Source organism: Vespula vulgaris, chromosome 2, assembly GCF_905475345.1.
Source record: "Vespula vulgaris chromosome 2, iyVesVulg1.1, whole genome shotgun sequence".
NCBI lineage: Eukaryota > Metazoa > Arthropoda > Insecta > Hymenoptera > Vespidae > Vespula > Vespula vulgaris.
This window is the reverse complement of record NC_066587.1, coordinates 11,449,033-11,471,546: the sequence shown is the minus strand read 5'-3', so window position 1 is coordinate 11,471,546 and position 22,514 is coordinate 11,449,033.

The following is a 22,514-nucleotide window of genomic DNA, read 5'->3' as shown; positions in this document are numbered from 1 at the left end:
CTTTGTTCATTACTTTGGAATTCTGTTATGGATTCCATCAGGTTCGATCGATGTTCTTCTTATTCTTCTTCTTCTTCTTTTTCTTTTCTTTTTTTTTTCTTTTTTCAATGGATCTTATCTTTTTCTTTTTTTTCATTCATCTCGAGATGTTAGAATCGAAGTACTTATGTTGATTTTCGGCGATAAAATATGATTAAAATATATCTCATTTACGATCTTTTCCTTGCGAGAAATTAAGAATTATTTGGTCCTCTTTCTGGAGATTTCAACGAATGGGCCGGTTAGGATCGTCACTGCTGTTCTGTACGTGAACACGATGAAGGCATTCTTATCGATCGGTCATTATCGACACTATAAATGCAACTACTTTTAATAAGATTTTAATTTATTTACGCATATGCCATTTCGAATTAAAGAGAGAGAGACAGAGAGAGAGAGAGAGAGAGAGAGAGAGAGAGAGACAGAAGAAGAGAATACATTTTTTATCTATACATTTTTTATATGTAATAATTGCGTTTACATATTTCCATAAAGAAAAAAGAAAAATATTGACTTAATCGAACGATTGCACGTTTCTTCTGTTCCTTGAAATTTGATAGTTAAATTTCTCCTTCACAAATAATGTTCAAAATTCTTCTACTACATTTGATCGTCGTCTAATCGTCAAATCAATGAAGGGACGATATTATCTCGTTGATCCGAGGAACGATTTAGCATCCCTCCTCCCACGATTAGTGAGCGGTCCGAGGCTTTCGCGCGACGTATGTGACGTGCATTGTTCTTTGGGAGAGGGTAACGGGTTGGCGGAGAGTACGACATCCTGAACTCTATCACGGTGCTCTCGAACGAGGGAAAAAAGTACGGACGACTGGTATTAGCTTTTCGTAGAGGGAACGAATAGGAACGAACAATGGCACCTATTTTCTCGCGTCGGCAAAGAAAATCTATCGTGCTCTGGACAAACATGCTCGGTGTTCTAAACGAACGAATTTCCAAAGAGCTTATTTTCGTATTTTCGTCAAATCCTTTGTGAAAACTTGACTCGATGATGATTGTGCTTGCGAATCGCGTGTTTGTCAGTTTATTGGGTTATGTATAAATAAAAAGATATGTATATACATATAGATATATCTATGTATGTATATGTATATATATATATATGTATATATGTAGGCGTACATATAGAAAGTAAGGAGTATTCTGACAAACAACGATCTTACCCTACAAACCTCGGACTTATCTCCCGAAGGATCTCCCGTTCCTTCAAATTCAACGTTTCGGTTATTGCCACCCCCGCCTAGTCCGGTCGAGCATGCGAGCAGACAAGAAAGCCGACGTAGGAGTTCACCCGTACCCCTGTGTCGGCCCATTGTAATTCGTATCGTCGGTCGTGTGGGAGGATCTCTTATTTTCTCGTTGTATCCAGTATACCTAGCTATCCTAGTCTCCTCTTTCTCTCTCTCTCTCTTTCTCTCTCTCAGTCTGTCTAACACACTGTACGTTTCTTCAGTCTTCTCTCTTCCACTATACCGTTTCCCCACCTTGTCTACCCTCGTTTCGTTCTCCTACTTTGCCGCACAAACCCGGCGCCCTCCCCCTTTTACTCCACCTCCTCCTCCTCTACCTCCTTCATTCCACTCACCCTCGTCGACGTCCAACTCGGAGCTCTATGGAGGATAGCACGCCGGCTCTAGAATGTAAGGGATGATTTTGGAGATAGCTCGAGGGTCGCTCGCTACGTAGGAGTTGGTAGGTGGGTGGCTGGATGGTCGAGACTAGTAGCGTAGGAGGGTTGCTAGGATGAGGAGGGTAGAGGGAAGAGGAGGAGGACGAGGTGGGAGGTAGAGAGGCGAGGATGATGGTAGGTGGAGGTGGAGAGAAGCTGGAGTTGGAGCAGGATGGAGTGCGGGTTTGCGAAACGGGGATTGCCATTGGGATGCTATGCGCGCGGGGTGGTTGCTGTGCACGGTAGGGGATGGAGGTGAGTCTGCAGAGTCTCAGGAGGGTGAGTTTGGCGCCGAGGTGTCGGCCTCCTCTCTCTCTGTCCCTCTCCCTCTCCCTCTCTCTCTCTCTCTCTCTCCCTCTCTCTCTATCTATCTATCTATCTATCTCTCTTTCTCTCTCTCTCTTGCTCCGTACTATGCCGTAGGTATATATATATACTCCTTTTCTACCCCCTTCTCCACCCTTCACATAACTCCTTCTCTCTGTCTTACTCTCTCTCTCTCTCTCTCTCTGTCTCTCTTTCTCTCTTGAACTAAACTACGAAGCCACCCTAATAGAGTTGGTTAAATTTAAATAAATAATCCCTATGGGTCTGACCAACCTAAGAAGATCGATCTATCTGTTCGACCGTCCTTTGATCGATTAGTAAAATTCTGAATTGACCGTGAAAAGTTTTCGTCGAAAAGGAGATACATTGAATATTTAAAATCGATCGACGTTAGTAGCGATTCCTACGGCTATTAACTCGAATTAAACTGAATCATATTGTCGATGATCGAGTTAATTCTATTATCCTTCTGGAAATTAACCGGAAGAGAAGAGTTTGAATGTTTCGAAAATCAAAACAAGGTGAGTTTATTATCGTAACCCTTTTTATCGTTCTCTCGCACAATGCATCACGAAAGAGATAGACACGAGCGACGAGATAAAGGGGTCAGAATGTGGTGAGAAAGGGACGGGTGATGCGAGAACAAAGAGGCCCGCCGAAATGGGGTTACTAATTCCCGAATAATGAAGGGATGGATTGCCAGACCCTCTCTTCTTCCTTCGAGGGAAATTCTATTCTCTATCCTCTCTCTATTCTCTCTCTCTCTCTCTCTCTCTCTCTCTCTCTCTGTTGCTGTCTAACTCTTTTTCTTTCTCTCTCTCTTTCTCGCTATCTATCTTTTCTCTCTCTCTCTCTCTCTTTCTCTGTCTGTCTTTCTCTCTTTTTCTCTCTTGCTTTTGTTATCGTTTAATTCTGTTTTTATAATAACGTCGCCGGTGCTAATCGCTCTTCGAAGGACGATGACTATGACAATGACGATGACGATGCTCCTTTAAACGAGCTCGAGTATCTTTCTTGGTCGTTCTTCGTCCTCGAAACTATTCATGCGATTTCGTCCACTTAAAATTCATAACGGCTTGGGTGCCAAAGCTGAAGGCTTCCAAGCAAGAGGAACGAAGGCGTTGTCTTTTCTCGTTAAAACTTAAACGTAAGCGACGGCCGACAGAAGACCTTGTGACTTACATATTTCTATAGACAACAATTCTTCGTAATTAATGAGTCCATGCTTCGTTTTATACAACATTAACGTTCTTAAATGAAACGGCACGATAAAACGATTCTTCGTTATTCCATCGTTACTTTAATAGGATTTTTTCAAAACTAGTATTTTATTTATTAATTTTAATATATTTATTTATATTATATTATTTGTATTATTTATTAATTCATATTTATGCGATCGAAAAAATAACATGATTTTTGCAATCAAATATCATATGGTTTTCTTTCGCTCATGTACGAGTATTTTATTTCAATTGATTCGAAATAAGCTTTATTATTGTTATTTTTAGATAATATTGTAATGTTTAGATATTATTGTTATTTTTAGATCTTTAGTAATGTTACGAGATAAATAGTTAACTATTTCGATATTTATACGGATCGATTAAAACGATATGATCTTGTTTACAATTAGAAATACGTCGAAAGGTACACGAATTTGTTTGAAAGAATCCTTAGTACGAAGTAGTAACTTTCTTTGAAAAGAGAATAAATTCGAGAAGGCGTTCTTACGTTGGCACCTTTATTCTTTCTTCGCTAAGGCTTTTACAGCCGCGAGAAATCCCGTAGGTCTATTTATATTGTTACACGATACATCTCGACTAGAAGCCCTCTTGGTAGTTTCACCCTCAGTCTCTCTTTAGTCGACGGTATATTAACGACACGATGAAAAAGAGTCGAAGGAGGTGGAGAGAGGAGGAAGGGAAGGAGAAAAAGGAGAAGGAGGAGGAATAGGAGGTGGAGAAAGAGTGGCTTGGGTGTGGGGAGGTGGCTTTACTTTTCACTTTTCCTAATTTCTTGAAGAAAACCTTTCCCCAAAGTGGTTCGTCTTGCAAACGATCCAACCGAGGTAGAGAGCCGAACGATCTCGCCAAAAGTGCCGAGGACATTTCGGACAAACGGAAACTCTTCTCTCTCTCGCTTCGAACTTTTTCGTGTGGTGTGGTTTCTTCGAAACTTCGTCCTCGAGACGACGACGACGACGACGACGACGACGACGACGACGAGTTTCATGCTTTCGTTATTCTTACACGAGTTGAGATTAATTGCGAGAGGATTGACGTTCGAAAATAAAAACGAAAAAAAAAAATAAGGCAGCTAATAGCAATTTCCTTTTTTTTTTCTTTCTTTCTCACTCTCACTCCATCTCTTTCTATTTTTGTGTCTTTCTATTTGAACTTTCTCCTTCTCACTTGTAGTGCCAAATTTATCGTCACGTTTCGATAGCCATCAGGAAAGAATTCAAAGAGAGACTAGCGAGAACTCATTAATGGCTTTCGAACGTATTCTCAATGATGCTGTGTATACACACACACGTATACACACACACATATATATATAATTAATGGTTTAAATGAATAAATTACAGTCATCCGAAGTGCGGAAGTTAAGAATGAGCGTTCAGGCGTTTATTCGTTTTCTTTAAATATGCTAAAACGCGCAAACCGTGTAACGATAATACGATAAAATCAAAATAGTATTTCATCTCGTCGTTATTCTCAAAGTACATACAAGCTTATACAAATTTTAGACACTTACATATTTATTACATCGAATTGACATTTATATGATATTAAATTACTTTAAAAAGAAAAAAAAAGGGAAGAGAGATTTATCCAACAAATCTCATGGATTATAAATATGAGCGATTACATCGGCGGAGTAATGTAAGACGAACCTGCGAGATTGTAAAATTACGTAACAACGCACACGATTAATTACCAATTACGTCGGTAATTGCTAAACGATTCCATATTCCACGATATACTTGTCGCTCACGCGATTCGAAAGCCATAGGCGGTTTAATTACTAATTACGTTTATGGCTACTAATTGCGCTTTCGTTTGGTAATTACTTGCCCCTTTGTACTATAACACTGATCTAGTAATTAATCGGTAGGTTAATTCCATGACGATCGATCTCATTAAGAGGGAAAAAGAAAAAGCATCATTTTTTCTTTCGTTTGAAAATGAAAAATGGAAAAAATCAAAGAGGGGTGGTCAGGAGGATGGGGGTGGTGTAAAGAAAAGAAAGAAAAGAAAGAAAAGGAAAGGAAAGAAAGAAAACAAAAGCTTTAGAAAAATCGGCGTCGCTTTGTCGTTTCAATTTTAGGCAAACGCGTTTCGCCAATTGGATCGAGTTTCGTTGATGGAACGTTCGTTCGCTGGATAGAGGAATGAGAGTACAGGAGGAACGTCTATCACGTAATTACTCGTTTCGTTCAATCCATCCGCTTTATTCACAGTTTCCTTCCTGCTTTTCGCGCTCCTCTCGATGGCGCAACAAGGCCAAGGCATATACCTATCTACCTACCCACGCGCTAGGTTCCTCTTGGGAATGCATCGTGACGTGCACCTGCGCTGGTGCTATGCTACCGTGAAGCGTAGGAGAAGAGAGAATGACGAGGAAATAGGTGAGTGAGAAAGAGAAAGAAATAGAAAGATAGACAGAGATAGAAAAGGAGACAGATTGTGTGCACGTGTGTATATGCGCGTGTGTGTATATGTGTGTGTGTGTGGTAAAGAGGTGAAAAGGAAGAACAAAGAGAAGAGAGAGAGCGAGAGAGTCTAAAAGAGAGAAAAAGAGTAAGAGTAAGTACGAGATAGAAAGAGAGAGAGAGAGAGAGAGAGAGAGAGAGAGAGAGAGAGAGAGAGAGAGAGAGAGAGAGAAAAGAGAGAGAGAGAGAGAGAGAAGCGAACTTTTCGTAGCACTTTTCCTTGTATTACTTAGCCGAGGATATAACACAGGACCGCTCGCGCGGCGTCGACGGTGGTACCTATATCTCAGCCGAGGAAAACCACCCTCCGTGCGCGTATCTTTCCCTCCTGCCAGCCCATCACCCTTCCCCACACTCCATGCCATCCACCTTCTGACAAAGCTCCCCCTTTCCTCCCTTTCACCCTCTCATCCTCTTTCTCCCTCCCTCTCTCTCTCTCTCTCTCTCTCTCTCTCTCTCTCACTCCCTCGGCCACTTCCACCCGCACGTCTCGCCGCTCTACCGCAGTCACCGACATAGTACTACGTTCTATCCCCATCCCAGAGTCTCTACCACCCTCTCCTAACACCCACCACCACACCAACGCCGGCAGCAGTAGCAGCAGTAGCAGCGAAACCCTCCGCTTCTCTCCTCCACACTCCGTTTCTCCCTCTCTCTCGTTCTCTCTCTCTCTCTCTCTCTCTCTCTCTCTCCCGCATCACTAGTAGCAGCCCTCTACCACCCCTTACCAAAGGTGGGTGCGCCCTACTGGCGCCTGAATCATCCCGCCTGAGGCAACGTCGGGGCGGCTCTTGCCGAAGGGGAGAAGGGACCGGATGGCTGACTGAGCTAGGGTTTTGGAGGTAGCTGCCACCATAGCTGCTGCTGTTGCTGCTGTTGCTGCTACTATTGCTACTGTACTACTACTACTACTACTACTACTACTACTACTACCATCACCACCACTACTACCACCACCACCACCACCACCATCACCACCAGCACCACCACCAATGCTGTTACCGTTGCTGCTGTTGCCTCGGAGTTTAGCAGCGCTGCTGCTCAGAAAGGGCTGCTACGGGGGTTGTGGGTGGTTGGTCGCTTCGTTGGGTTGGCAGGGAAACGTGGCTGAGCTGTTGGAAGAGGAAGAGGGACGAAGGGGAGAGAATTCGAGCGCAAGGTATGTGGGTACCCGTGGGACTGAAAGGGGCGTCGAGTCGTTCAGTCCTCGTCGTCGTCGTCGTCGTCGTCGTCGTCGTCGTCGTCGTCGTCGTGTTCGACGTTGCCGTCTTCGAAGGGAAAGCGAGAACGGCCGACGGAGCAGGGTGGCGCCGGGGTGTAAGGCTTCACTAATTATTTTTTGTCGGTCGCACGACAGGGGTGTGCCTGCCGGCAATGACTGAAATTAAATGAATGAGCACCCGGCAGCTACGTAACTCGAGGGTAGATGGAAAAGAGAGAGAGAGAGAGAGGGAGGGAGGAAGGGGAGGGGGAGAGAGAGAGAGGGTGATCGGCAAAGGGTGCTCCTGCTACATCGGTGGGAAGTACGAAACTCGTACATCGTTCGATTGGATTTGGATAGGTCGAAGAGTCATATCTCTTCCAGAAGGAAAGAAATTGCAATCGAAATTCTTTCTTTTTTATATTTAAAGATTATGAAAAGTATTAATTAAAAATTATGATATATATTTTTACATGATCGATATGTATAGGATGTCCTTTAGAACGAGTCTTTCGTAATATTCTTGCATTTCTATATTACTACTACTCCGTCATCGTATTTATTCGCTGTAAATGAGAAAACTTTTGAAATTTTTTATTAGGAAGTGCGTCGATCGTCACGGATTTCAGCTCGAAAGTCCCAAGGAACTAGACACTTAAAAATGAAATTGGTACAAAGTTATAAGGATAATGTTTAACGTAATATCGAGAAATTTCTTCTGGTATATTTCTCCAAGTCTAGTCTCGGTTGTTTCTTCGAGAAGTGCGTTAAGGGCGAGCACCACTTTGCTTTCTTGCTTCTCCCCGCAATTATCGTTGCCCGTGGTGGCATCGCATTTTATACAATGTTCTCCTTCTGTCGCATTAACACTTTTTCCTTCATTAGTATAATGGACGAGGACGCTATGGAATAATACCCTGCGGAAACTCGAGCTTCCTGGAAGAGGAAGAAGCGAGAGTATAACTCGCTGGAGAACGAAAGGAGGAAAAGAAAGAGAAAAAAATTAAAGTTTCGCGTTACCCTTTGCCGTTTGATTTCTCGTGAGCTTCCTTTCGTTCCGGGTTTACTTGAAGATTATATATGAAACTGGCTAAAAATATAAAATGTGCGTGTTTATGAGTATCTGTATGCAGCTACTGCCGTAACTATGATGATTATAGAAGAACGTCGATTATAACAATTTCTCTCTCTTTTGATGTATTAATCTACGTATCGGTCTAATACACGCATACTCGATAATTATATTCGGGAATATCTCGATTGATTAATCATCGATTCTATACAGCTGTGAGAAGGGTCGAGATGGGATGCGACCCGTCAAAGATGATTAGCTAATTACGCGAGACAACTAATTTGTGATTTGTAAATTAAACATTGTAACGTAAAACGTGATATCTATGGGTGTTAAACTGTAATAGATTCTTTCACGAAATTGTTAAGAATCCGTTAACAGTAAAGTTATATGACTGACGATGTGTTTCTTAAATTCAGACGCTTTTAAATCTCGATCTCATAGGATTCGCCGAATCTGGCAGTCACCGCGATCGTCTGGCTGAATTCGGTTTGAATCGAAATCGAGGAAAGTTTCGAGAAGAAAACTTTAAGTTCGTCGACGAACGCTCGACGCCGAAGAAGAGATTAAATGGACTGAGCAGGAAGGTTGAACAGGGGGTGGGAAGTGGGGTTGGGTGGGTTGGTAGTAGTAAGCCATGGTGCAGTAAGTGGGTTCTGGAGGTGGAAAAGAAACGAGCAGGCACGTGGTAAATGATTCAAGGCACTTTGTGACTCCGGGCTGAGTTCAAGTTTTTTCCCTCTTCTTTTTTAACCTTACCCCATCCCACCCCACCCCACCTCCCACTTTTTCTTTTCCTTTTCTGCTTCATCGTTTACCTACTCGAGGCACACAAAGGTTTTCGCATCAGCAGTTTCCTTCGTTTAGCGTTCGGTCCAGGCCGAGAAAGAAAATGCTCCTGTGTTTTTCAAAAAACAATGCACGACGTTTCGCTTTTAGCCGGTTTCTCACCACGAAAGCGAGAGAGATAAGCAAGCACGACGATGCTTGGACGGTGTTTCGAAGTTCGCGCTTAACGTGGCACCCAACGATATTAATTATTCCTCGAGCAATTAACTTCCAGTATCTTCTCTCTGGCTATGCTCGCCGACGAACCGTTTCGAATAGTAAATCATCAAGACTATAAAACAGACGTTCGTTTCGATTTATATCCTTTGTATAGAAAAGTGACGATGTTACGTATGCCACGAGGACGAAAGCTTACATACATACGTAAATACATATATACATCATACATATATACACATATATATACATATATATACATACATACATACATACAAACATACATACATATATATATATATATATATATATATATATAGAGAGAGAGAGAGAGAGAGAGAGAGAGAAGGAATAACGATCGGCCTTGAACGTGGAACGTCGCTCGATAGCCGTCGACGAATCTTGCCGACATGACACGCATACGTAATCACTTTCCATGTGACTGATCCAAGCATACCAATCAGAAAGATAAATAGAAGATACTTGAAAAGATTTATCCAAGTAAGTAAGTAAGTAAGTAAATAAGTAAGTAAGTAGGTAAGATTTCTAAATTGGAAGTGATCGATCGTTATCTTGAATCAACGATTTTTGTGATTATAAGACGATCATAGTAGAAAAATGCCAGGGAACATCAGCATTTTAACGATATCAATTATCTTTCGGATAATTAAGTCCAAAGACCGGCGACGTAAATGTGCAGGTGTGTCTTTCCAAAGTAAATCATCGCTACCGTCGAGAGGAAGAAGAGGGGAAAGAAAGAAAGAAAAAAGAAAGAATAAAAGAAAGAAAGAAAGAAAGAAAGGAAGAAAGGAAGATGGGCGGGTTGGTAATAAAACGACTAGCTTGTTCGCGCTTTTCCACCAAAGAAGACGATGCTTGATCTTTTGCGAATAGCTCGCTAAAGAAAAAATGTCTTTTCGTATCTTTCCACTCGCATAAATATTAGGAACATAGTGCCAAATGGCATTGGACGGCTCGAGAGTGTCCCTTCTTTTTTCTTTTTCAATAAAAGAGAGACAGAAAGATAGAAAGACAGAGAGAGAGAAAAAGAAAGAAACCCACAGACATGCACATATACATACATACACATACACATACACATACACACAAGAAATACACAGTAGATACATAAAGGTCGTTCGACCAGTGGCTTTCCGGCGCTCCCGCCTTCGATCGTAGTGACTATGAGCTCTTGTTAAAGCGTACAAGGCTTCGGTTAAGTGTATTCATGGAATTGGGACAGAGGGTTGGCCAAGGGAATTAAAATCAGCCTGCTTATTGCCGGCGCTCGGCTTTTCATGCGCACTGCGGTCGGCGGTGACGTACGTTATTACAAGATCGAGCGATATACACGCATACATATGTAAATACTTACGTACGCACGTACTTTACGTACGTACGGTGGACTGTGTTTAGCTTACGCACAGATCCGCTTTGCGAGACTAATGATTTCGTGCACGTGGAGAAGGAGCTGTCTTCTATACTCGTATCTTTTGAGTTTTTCTTCTATAGTATGTATATCTGTGCATATGCATATACATATGTTGAAATTCGTGCGACCGTACCACCTGTAAATTAATACTTCGTTTATCAGAAACATTATTATCGAATTTGATTTAACGATATCGTCATAAGTTATCAATGTTTCAATCCAAAACAAATGGATTTTGTTTTACCGTCATTTTCTTTCTTTTCCTTTTCTCTCTCTCTCTCTCTCTCTCTTTTTTTTTTAATCGTCGAACTTTTACTTCGTGTTGATGGTACGATTTGATATCGATAGTATAGTTCTCGTTGATGATCAAGAATTTAGATGGACGATTTCAATTCGTCGTTGACAAGAGGATAAAAGAAGATAGGGGGAAGATAGTCTCGATCTCGATCGCGAATTCTCGAAGACAACGTATATCCGGGGATCTCGATCGTTCGGCGAAGAAGGGAGTAGTTTTTCCTTCAAACGACGTTCTGCCTGGGTCAGCCGGATCTCTCCTTGTGTCCGTGTCCAAGCACCTCCACCCCTTACTCTTGCGGAGCGACGTTCCACCTCGAGAAAACATCCCTTACGTAAGAATCGATACGCGTAGGAGGGGATGAGCGGAGAGCTAAAGGGGCAGAGCTGCAAAGAGAGAGAGAGAGAAAGAGAGAGAGAGGGAGAGAGAGAAGGGTATATGAAAACGGGGGTGAAGAAGAAGGACAGAGAGAAAGGGAAAGAGAGTGAGAGGAGTGAGAGAGTGAGAGAGTGAGAGAGAGAAGAGAGAGTACCAGTGCCATTTCAGAGTACCCTTCGCGATCTTCCTCGAGCGCCGGAAACATTCCTTATCCTCGAGGTACCTCGAGATTCCTCTTCGAAAACTGCAGATATATATATATAGAAGACACTCTCTCTTTATATATAATATATATATATATATATATATATATATATATATATATAAGTAGATATATATATATACAGAGAGAGAAGATATATATATAGTTTTATATATACATATATATATAGGTTTATATATATATATATATATATATATATATATATATATATAGTTCTTCTTACCTAGGGCATCTTTATTTTTTCTTTCGTCGTTCCTTCCATCAACCTCGATCTCTACCTTTTCTATCTTTCTCTTTCTCTTTCTTTCTTCTGTAAGATTTTCCACTCTCGTAGAACGGAAGAGCGAAAGATCGTTCCTCAGACGACCTGCACGTTTCGTGACGCGTAGGTAGAACTAGGAGAGAACGTTGTAGGATGCTCGAAGGTTGGGCCACGCTGTGGGGGTGGATGAGGCGGCGTAGAAGAAAGGGGGTCAGAGGGGTCAGAGAGGAGGTGGGTGGTTGAAGCTGGTGTTACGGTGGCGTCGAGGGTGAGGAGGAGCTGATGTTGCTGGAAGGAGGAAGAGAAAGAGGAGGAAGAGGAGGAGGACGAGGAGGAGGAGGAGGACGAGGAGGAAGAGGAAGAGGAGGAGGAGGAGGAGGAAGAAGAGGGTGTTTGTTCGGGACGATAGTGTAAGACGGTGACGTGCACATCCCTTGCAAGCCTGCCAGTCTGCCAGCCAGAGTCTGCCTCCTGCCTCTGCTGCCTTCGCTGCCACTGGAAATGGAGGGTGGCTTCAACCCTTAGGTCGGCTGCAACGCGCTGGTGTGAGTGAACGCGGGAGGTGGTGAAGGCGACGTGAAACGATGGAACGACGTGGATGGCGGGCTGCGAAGGGAAGAGAGTAAGAGGGTGAGGGTAAGAGTAAGGGTGAGAGAGTGAGAGAGAGAGAGAAAGAGAGAAAGAGAAAGAGAAAGAGAGATAGATAGATAGATAGATAGAGAGAGAGAGAAAGAGAGAGAGAGAGTAATACAGAGAGTGAAAGAGGGAGAAAGGGAAGCGAAGGTGGAAGAGTCGGAGCGGTAGCCGGGGGTGTAGAGGCGCTAGCGGAGTCGTTGGAGGAGGTGGGAGGGGCTAACGAAGTGAACGACGGAGAAAGAGAATAACAGACTCACCTCTACGCCGTAGTAGCCAGGGGCCGAGGAGGACTTTGGCGGTCCGCAGCAGAGCTGCCTTAATTATCGTCGAGTTTCCTCCAAACTTCCTGTCCTTTCCATCCTCTCTCTCTCTCTCTCTCTCTTTCTCTCTCTCTCTCTCTCTCTCTCTCTTTCTGTCTCTCTCTCCCTTTCTCTCTTTCTTTAGATCTAGCTCTTCGAGTTATCTATCTGTCTCTCCATCTCCTTCTACACATTTCTATCTGTATTCTTCGTTTTTCCTCCGTGTTCCTTTGCATCGTTTCTCCTACTTACTATCACCCTTCGACATCTTCACCTTTTCTCTCAAAATACCCGTCTTCTCGCTCGTCGAAAGCATGACGGAAAGGTGGAAAGGATTAAAGTCGTCGAACGAGGAGAAAACTAAAGTTTCCTCGAGAAGATGTAACGTGTCTTTGCGCGCCAACCGCTCGATACCAATGTCCGGTATTCCTTACTTCTTTTCCTTTTATCATCTTATGGTTGATTCCTCGGGATGTTGAAATCCCTCCAAGAACTTGGAATTATCGTTTCCTTCTGTATTTGGTATAATCGTTTATCTTTTTCGCGAGCCAGTCGTCGAGCCAGTATGTTTCTCCGAATCATACGAGATAGAATTTCGACAGATTTTTCCAAAATTAAGAACGAATGGTTACGATCTCGATCGATGAATCATAAAACCTTCTGTATGCTATTATATAGATCGTGTTTTCCATTGGAAATATTCTCTAATCTCATACTTACAATTAGATAGGAATAAATATTTTTATCTCTTTTAAGTACAGTACCAGCCGATATAGACCTTCTTAAAGAAACCTTAAACTTTCGAGCTCGCGTTCTCTACTTGCTACAGTTACTCGCGTTACCTTCGTCTCGGATTCCCAAAGATTCCAGGAATTTCTACTGACGGCTAGTAACATCCAAGAGTCAGACAGAAAAGTTATGCTTCGTACCTCTTTCGGACGAAGGTGGTCGAGTCGACGAAGTAGAAGGAGAAGGTGAAAAAGAAAAGATAAAGAGGAAACGAAAAGAAAAAGAAAAAGAAAAAGAAAAAGACACAGAAAAAGAATAATAATAATAATAATAATAATAAGAAAAAGAATAAGAGAAAGAAGACGAAGAAGAAAAAGTAACAAGAGAGATAATACGAAGGTATGAGAAAGATGGAATAGGAGTATGGGGATTGTTATATGAGGGAGGTAAGAAGAAAGGTGGATCGCACAACCTTTTCTGGATTTTGGAATTTTACGAGCACGTCGTGCGTCCCTGAAGCGAGAAGGCGAAGGCATAGGAAGGTACGACGACGTCGGATGACGGTGGTGTTCCAGTGAGACGGTGAGCGTAGGGGAGCGAGAGGGGTTGGTGGTGCTCGTAAGAGGATAGAACCGTGGGTAGAGAACGAAATAGAGAGAGGGAGTAGTGGAGAAAGAGAGAGAGAGGGAGAGAGAGAGAAAGAGAGAGAGAATGAGACAGAGAGGATGAGGGAAGAGAAGAGTGAGACGAGTAGTAGAGTAGAAGGAAGAGGATGAGGAGGGGGTGGAAACGTAGAGGAAGAGAGTAGAAGGGGTGGTGGGAGAGGAGAGGTACGGTAGAGTTCTGGCGATGCCACGGCAGTAGGGTGAGTTACCAAGGACTCGAGGACTCAACCCTCTTTTCTGGACTCACACCCTCGCACATCTCGGCTCGACTCCGAGCACCTGCACCCCTCCGCACTTTCCTCCCCGTTCTTCTTCTCCTCCTCCTCCCTCTTACTCTTCTCCACAGTACTACGATCTCACCGTCTCCTTCCTCTTCTCACCCTCATTCTCTAACTCTCTCTCTCTCTTTCTCTCTTACTCTCTCTCTTTCTTTCTCTCTCTCTCTCTCTCTCTCCGCACAACAGCAGACACGGCACATTGCCCGGAGTGTTGCGTTGTTGCCTTCAAGGCGCCCCCACGTTTAATTTTGTATAACTATCCGGCGTGCATTACGAAAGTTGCCGCGAAACTCTCTATCCCTGCCTCTCTCTTCATCTCTCACTTGTTCGCTCACTCGTTCGTTGGCTCATTCTCTCTCTCTCTCTCTCTCTCTCTCTTTCTCTCTTTCTCTCTCTTTCTCTCTCTCTCTCTCTCCCTCTATTTCAACCCTCTCGCCGGCAGCGCAGACACGGCCACCGACGTGGCCCACCCGCTCGATTAACCCCCGTGCGCGCTTTTCGCGCGTTGCTACTATGAAAATTGTTTTTCGCTTGTCCCCGTCGACCCGGTTCACCGGTTCGTTTTTTGTTTTGCCGTACAGCCACTGTCCCGGCGTGGTCGACGCCGTTCGAATTAGCGTTTTATTCCGAGATTTACGGGGCTAGTTACCCTGAAATATACAGTGCTCTTCCTCTCTTTCTCTTTTTCTCTCTCTTCCTCTCTCTTTCTCTCTCTCACTTTTTCTCTTTCTCTCTCTCTTTCTCTATCTATCTATCTATCTATCTGTCTCTATCGTCCTCTTTCTTTCTAACGCACACGTAACATCGCAATTTAGTCTAGTATTTAATTTATCCGACGAGGGAGAAAGAGCGAAACTGTACCATTCTTATGAAGACGTTCTCAATGCATTACTCATCGTTTCATTTCAACCAGAAGAAGAGGCTGTTAGTTAAAACTGTGATAATCCTCTTTAACGTCATAGAGACATCATTCCTTAGTCTTACGCATCATAGAAGGCGAAGCCCGAGGTATAAGATGTCCCTAAAGATCGACGATCGATTCCTTTGCTAACGTTATACGTCCCTGTGCGCGGGCGTGCATTGCCTTCTGCCTGCATTCACCTAAACTCACCCTCGTATCAGGCAGCAATGGGGACAGCATGGAATACGAGAGAGATAGGGAGAGACAGAGACAGAGACAGAGAGAGAGAGAGAGAGAAAGAGAGAGAGAGAGAGAGAGAGAGAAAGAGAGACAGAGAGAGAGAGAGAGTACTCGGTAACGCAGCAACAGCAGCAATAGCGACAGCTTCCACGATGGCAGAGTAGGGTCTTCTGACAGCAAATCGATCGAATGCTATAATTTATACCATATCCTACTCGTCCCTCTAGGGGTACCCACCTACGTGGCACGCACCCCTCTCCACCTTCTCCACCTCCACCTCCAACTCCCACAACTTCCACCTACCCCCTGCCGTGAATAGTCATCGTCCGAGTATTCCGGCCGATGCAATGGCGAGCGAGTGGGCGAGCGGATAATGGGGAAACCGTCATTGCGAAGGGCCCGGTGCACCACAGAGGGGGATTCTGCAATAGTGAGAGAGAGAGAGAGAGAGAGATAGAAAGAGGGAGAGAGAAAGATAGATAGATAGATAGATAGAGAGATAGATAGATAGAGAGAGAGAGAGCGAGAGAGAGAGAGAGCAAATGCACTGGCGCTGCGAGCGAATGTGCACGCACGATATCGAGGTAGCCAACGTGAACGAAGACCAACATCGGACGCGACGCGGTGGTCAAACTTGACCGGTTGAATCGACCTAGGCCTCCTCCGCGTGCATTCGTGCATCGATGCATCCGTGCATCCGTGCGTGCGTGACTATGAGCGAGCTCGCGTGTACGCAGCGAACCCGATGATACACGAGCTACGCCCACGAACGTACTCGCGTTACTTGCCTTTGCTTTTGCTTTTGCTTCGGGTACCGTTGATTGCGACACCAGGAAAAATGCACCCTCTTTTGTCCCGTCTCCCGTACTCTACACGCTCTTTTTTCCTTTGCTTTACGTTACTCTTTTATTTCTGTATGTGTGTGTATACATATATATATATGTGTGTGTGTGTGTGTGTGTGTATGTATGTATGTATGTATGTATATATGTATGTATATATCTGGTTCATTTTGTCTTTCTATTTTCGTATCTAACTAATTTGGTTTTTTAACGGGAGATTTGATCATGTATATTCGTCTCTGTATTGCTAAAAACTTTCTTTTCGTTTTATCTTATTGTATAAGTCAGTATCATATTATTTTGCGAGTTTTCTTTTTTATCTATCATTGTTAATAAGAAATATGATCTAACCCTCGAAAACTTAACCGTTTGTTAGAAGCATTATAACGTTGGGGCATTCGTTCGTATATAACGATGAGTCCGGTCTTTAACGTGGATTGTAAAAAGTATTTAACATTCGATTGTAATTTAAACTGAAATTCCATTGCTTTTCCCACTCTTTCTGTCCATCTCCCCTCCCTTCTCTCTCTCTCTCTCTCTCTCTCTCTCTCTCTATCTCTATCTCTCTCTCTTTCTATTTGCTAGGAGAGTAAGCTCTGACCATGTACTCGTGTATAGCCCGGACGGCAGACCGTTTCAATTTCGTTTTTCCGGTTATTCGAGCGAATATTTCGAGCTCATATTCCTTCAGCGTTTTTGATGATACATACATACATATATATATATATATATATATATATATATATATATATGTATATATATATACACATATACATAACTAGCAATGACGATGACAATGCTCTCGCTTGCACTAATAGTTTATTGAATGATTCTGGTTCGATGCTATATTTATAATGCTTCGTGCGATATATGAACAAAGAAAGTGAAGAAAGAGAGAAAGAGAGGACAAGTATTGACATGAACCGCACAGTAGTTGTTCGATCCAACAGCCACGTTTTATCGACGATGAGAATCGCGTTGATGCGTCATCTCGACTGTCATATCGAGCTGGCGATCGACGAAAAAAATGCGCAACAATCCGTTTCGCTGCCATCGCAAATTTTAGTTCTATTCTCTCTTTCTCTCTCTTTCCCTCTTTATTTCTCTCTCTCTCTCTCTCTCTCTCTCTCTCTCTCTCTCTCTATCTCTCCTTCTTTCACCCTCATCCCTACTCCCTTTCGATTCCGGTCGACGATGAAACTTTTAACCACGCTTTTACATCTGTTGAAGTCACTCGGGCAGCTTCGACACACATACCTTGACACCCTTTGACACGTACAGTCTCCCTCAAAATTCATTTTTTTCGATCATCCTACCACTTCTCTCTTTCTCTCTCTCTCTCTCTCTCTCTCTCTCTCTCTTTCTCTTCTAACCCCTACCTCCTCTAGTGTCCAGAACAACATGCCCTCGTTTAATGAAACGAATTCCAACTTTGTCGAAATTCCTGCGATATTATTCCGTTACCACCGTTTCGCATAAGTGTCATCGGTCGGATATACTTTACTCGTTACTGGTTGGTATCACATGACGAGATCGAAATGACAAGATATTATATTTTCTGCGTTATCTTTTGATCAATCATTGCTTAACACGGACGATCGAAATGAACTATTGAATTCTCTATATCTTTATAATTTGTATCATCGAACGAAACTTGTGAAATCGATCAGTACCAAAAAGAAGCGAGAGAGAAAGATATATATATATATATATGTATAGAGAGAGAGAGAGAGAGAGAAAGAGAGAGAAACTCGTCAGGCTTGTTCAACGTGCATTCAGAGAAACATTTCGATGGGTTCGTTCGTTGTACACCCGGTACATGCGCGCATACATAGGTGAATTCGCACGTGCGGCAAGCAACGGCAGCAGTCGGGCGTAATTCAGATCATCTTCCGTGGGCGTGTGTCAGAAACGTCTGTGTGATACGCTGCTATCGATGTGTTTGTGAGTTTGGTGCTATGCGAAAAGGAGGGGGGTTCTAGGGGATCTGGAACAAGAGGGTGGGGATGTTCCACTATCTAAAGGGGTTCTCAATCTTTCTCTATCGAACGTTCATGATCTGTTACTGCGATCTATTCATTTTGTTACAACGAAAGAAAAGTTCTTCTTCCTTTTGATATTTCATTTTCTTTTTCCTTTACTTGTAGGTATATATGCAGTGTGAACGTTCGTTGTTCGACGATACTATGAAAAAAAGCATCATTTGTTCGTTACTTCGTATACTTTTCTCTCTCTATTTTTCTCTATGTTCTTTTTCCGTTTCCAAAATCCAATAAGCATTCCGATATTTATGAAATTAATTGCGTAAACGATATGGAACGCGTTTCGAAGGATTTAATATTCGATCGGCGATGAGCGATAATTAGCGTTAATTAATAACGAATACTGGCCGATAAAAATACGATCGTGGTATCACCGAACGATTCCGAGAATAATTTCAAATCGTTCGCTTGGTCGTTCATTCGATCGGGAAAATTCGGACGACGTCAATTCTATGGGTATTCTATTCGCGAAAGACTTAAAATTGATGACGAATTAATCGATCGATACTCGACTTCCGTTGTGCTGATTAAATCGAATTCGAGATATAAATTTACGAGAGGAAATCTTTATGGGATATTCAAATCTAATAACTATTCCGTTACGAACATTGATCTGGGTTGCGAAGGAAATAAAGAGAAAAAAGAAAAGGGGGAGATAAACAGATAGGACAAATGAGAAAAAAAGAAGAAAAAAAGAAAGATTAAAAAAAAAAAAGAAAAGAAAATAAAAAGAAAAAGAAATATAAGAGAGTCAATTCTTTACGGTTGACATGGATTTCGGAGTCTGAACATCGAGCATATTGCGGTAGGAACGTCGTGTCGGTGTTTAAGGGTGCTACAATTAAAGCTGAAATTTACTAGCCATTAATAATAAGGGGTTGACAAGGGGGTAGAGGGTGGGTGGTGGGAAATCGCTGGAGGTATACTCTTGACATCGTCGACGAACATGGACTACAGACGTGCACGCATTTTGTGCGGCCTATATCGAGAAACGAATAGCATAACACAACGCAATAATCGTAACTCCATTTTCGGTGGATCGCTTTTATAACGTCAGCTTGTTTCCATAAAAAGAAAACTGTAAAGCACTTTTTTGTCGGCTTACGTAGATGGTCATTCATAAAGTCGTTTCGATCTTCGAATAAACTGGAAGAAATAAACTGGAAGGTCTGGCTTCCGATCTTTACCTAATTTCGTGACTACGTCGATTTCATTTCACACTTTCCTTATTTCGATCCGGAAAACTTTCCGTCCACTTGTAAAAATTTTCATTCCGCGTTAATTTATTTTCTCGATTTCTCGATTCGTCTATATTTGTTCAATTGATAGAAAAGAAAATGAAACAACAGAGACGTATAGATATTAGCATACAAATATATCGTAAATAAGATTTCTCTTTCTCTCTTTTTCTCTCTTTCTATCTTTTAATTTTATTCCATCATCAATCAATAATTTCTTTAACCAACGTAACCCACTAACAGAAACAGCGAAGTCAGGTGAAACGTGGATAGTGTGGTTATGCTGTAATTATGAATATAAATCGGTGGATGATGGTGCTGAGAGCAAGAAAGAGAGAGAGAGCGAGAAAGAACGAAAGAGAGAGAGAGAGAGAGAGAGAGAGAGAGAGAGAAAAGGGTCAGGAAAGGGTAGATTCGTGGATGGTGAACGTTGTAGGGATAATGGTAGAAGAAAGATGAAAATGGCGAGAAAAAAAGAGTGAGATAGAGAATAGGGTTGGATTGGGTAAGGGATGAAAATGAGGAAGGGAATCCAGCGTTTGCCGTCTTTTAATTTTAATTAAAGAAGGACCTACAGAAAGAAAGAGAGAGAAAGAGAAGAAAAGAAAGAGAGAGAGAGAGAGAGAGAGGGTGACGAGAACTCGCGAAGCTTCCATCTGGCTTATACAGGTTGTTGGAAAAACAGATGCTTTTCGTTTTGCACGAATATTCTTCTTCTGAATTTTCTTTATTTCCTTTTGCAGCCTATTTAATTCAATTACTCATTATACGTTCACTTGCTATTAATAATAAAGATAATCTGACAGTTGTTCATAATTCATGTTTCCTTGTACATTCTTAATTAACTTTACTTAATCGATCTAAGATGGTTTGTTTATGTCTTTATTAACAAACGATAGATTTTTAAAAGATTCATTCTCTTTCTGCTTTCTGTTTTTTGTTTTCTTCTTTTTTTTTCTCCGTTGTCCAAGGTGAGCCATTACGAAAGGATCCGTACATTAAAGTCCGATACTACTTTTCCTTCCCATTAGGCGGGATAGCACGAATCTGAAGATATGTTTCTAGTTTGAAAGCCGAACAATAGCCCTGGCTAGCTCCCAGCATTAAGGCTCATTCACAACGGTCGTTATCGCTAACACGCTTGCAGTTATTGTTGGATATTGTTCAGAATGCAATGCGTTTCTAGGAGAGAGGGCCGACGGTCATTGCTGCCCTCCGGCGAGAGAGGAAAGACTGGGGGTTGCTTTGCACCCCTTGCATTGGCGCACCCCTCGTCGGTCAGGTCGATATGCGTGTACACGTGGGGGGGCACAAGTTGTGAACTGGCTCGCCTGCTAGCTGGACTTGGAGTCGAACGTTGGGAACAGAAAAAAGAAGAAAAAAAGAAAATTGCCAAAAATCTCTTCCATTCGTTTTCCATTCTTATCATTTTCAAGAATCGAAACTCGATATATTTTTCTTTTGAAAAGTAACCTATGAATTTGAACTGATCAGTGTTACGAATTAATACAAATCTTTAGTTTTCTTTGAGATACCTTTAATATGCTATAATGACTCGTATTTATTATTAACAAATATGAATATGAATATATATATATATATATATATATATATGTATGAATGTATCTTTATGTAACGTGTCATAAAAATTTATACTTGTTTACAGGATGCTTACACCGTCGTGATAGCTTCGACGTCTGAAAGTGCGTCTCCCGTCGAATATATTTCTCAAACGAAAGCAAGGTACGTTCGATGGTGATGTATCTCGAACGGTATACTCTCAATCTATATATCAGATATATATATATATATATATATATATATATATACACATACATACATACATACATAGTACGTAAATATATCCATCTTTTTTCCTTTCGTCCAATTTATCTAACTACATAGAAGCTGATACTCTCGTTCTCGATTTAGGAATCTTAATAAGATGTAGTATAATATCCTTGATGAAGATAAGAATGTATTCGAAAGACGATAGAAGTGTCATGGCAAAGAGAACACCACAATTCTGAAGGAATAAGGAAGGAAGTCAGGATGTCGGGTGGACCTTGACAACCACCCAACCATCACAGATACAACGAACGCTCGATCTCTGCTTCTTCCTCATTCTCTCCTTCTCTTTCTCTCTCTCTCTCTCTCTCTCTCTCTCTTTCTCTCGAAGCATTTAATCCGTAACTTTGGCGTTCGGTGTCCCCCGGGGGTGCGTTCTCTTTGGTTTTCCGCGCGCAACAATAAGTTTTCTCCCCCAGATGCAAGCCTGTCAACGAGGCACAATTGGCGGGAGCGAGGGGGTGAACGCTGGAAGAGAGGAAGTCGGGATAGAGGTGGTGAGTTCTCTGGTCCCGCGTTTTACTCCCACTCTCACCTCCCACTGTCCACCCTCTTTCCACCCTACACCGTACTCCGAGCGTACCACCGTAAACCCCCTACACGTTGCTCCCAACTCATCCCATTCCCTGTATGCCGTGATTGCACTGCCCGGGAGCGATATTGGGGTGCGTATGGATCGGCAGAAGGGGGTGTACTTCGCCCTCTATCTTCTCCATTCTCTCTCTCTCTCTCTCTCTCTCTCTCTCTCTCTCTTACTCTGCCGTTATATCACTGGGTATATATCTTCTATATACCTACTATGTATTTGACCGACCTTCTCTAACTTCTCCGACTCTAGTTTCCTGCCTTCGACTCTTGGGTTCAACCTACGTCACCTACTCCACATCCTACTTCGTGTCTTCTTCTTTTTCTTCTTTCTTTTCTTTTTCTCCATCTTCTCCTTCTTCTTCTTCTTCTTCTTCTTCTTCTTCTTCTTCTTCTTCTTCTTCTTCTTCTTCTTTTTCCTTTTCTTTTTCTTCTTTCCCTTCTTTTTCTTCTTCTTGGATAGGATGAGGGACTTTATGGACGAGGGTGACCCAAGGAAGGAAGGAAGGAAGGAAGGAAGAAACTCGGTAGAACTGCCACGTAGGAATTACCGACATCGGATACGCCAACGA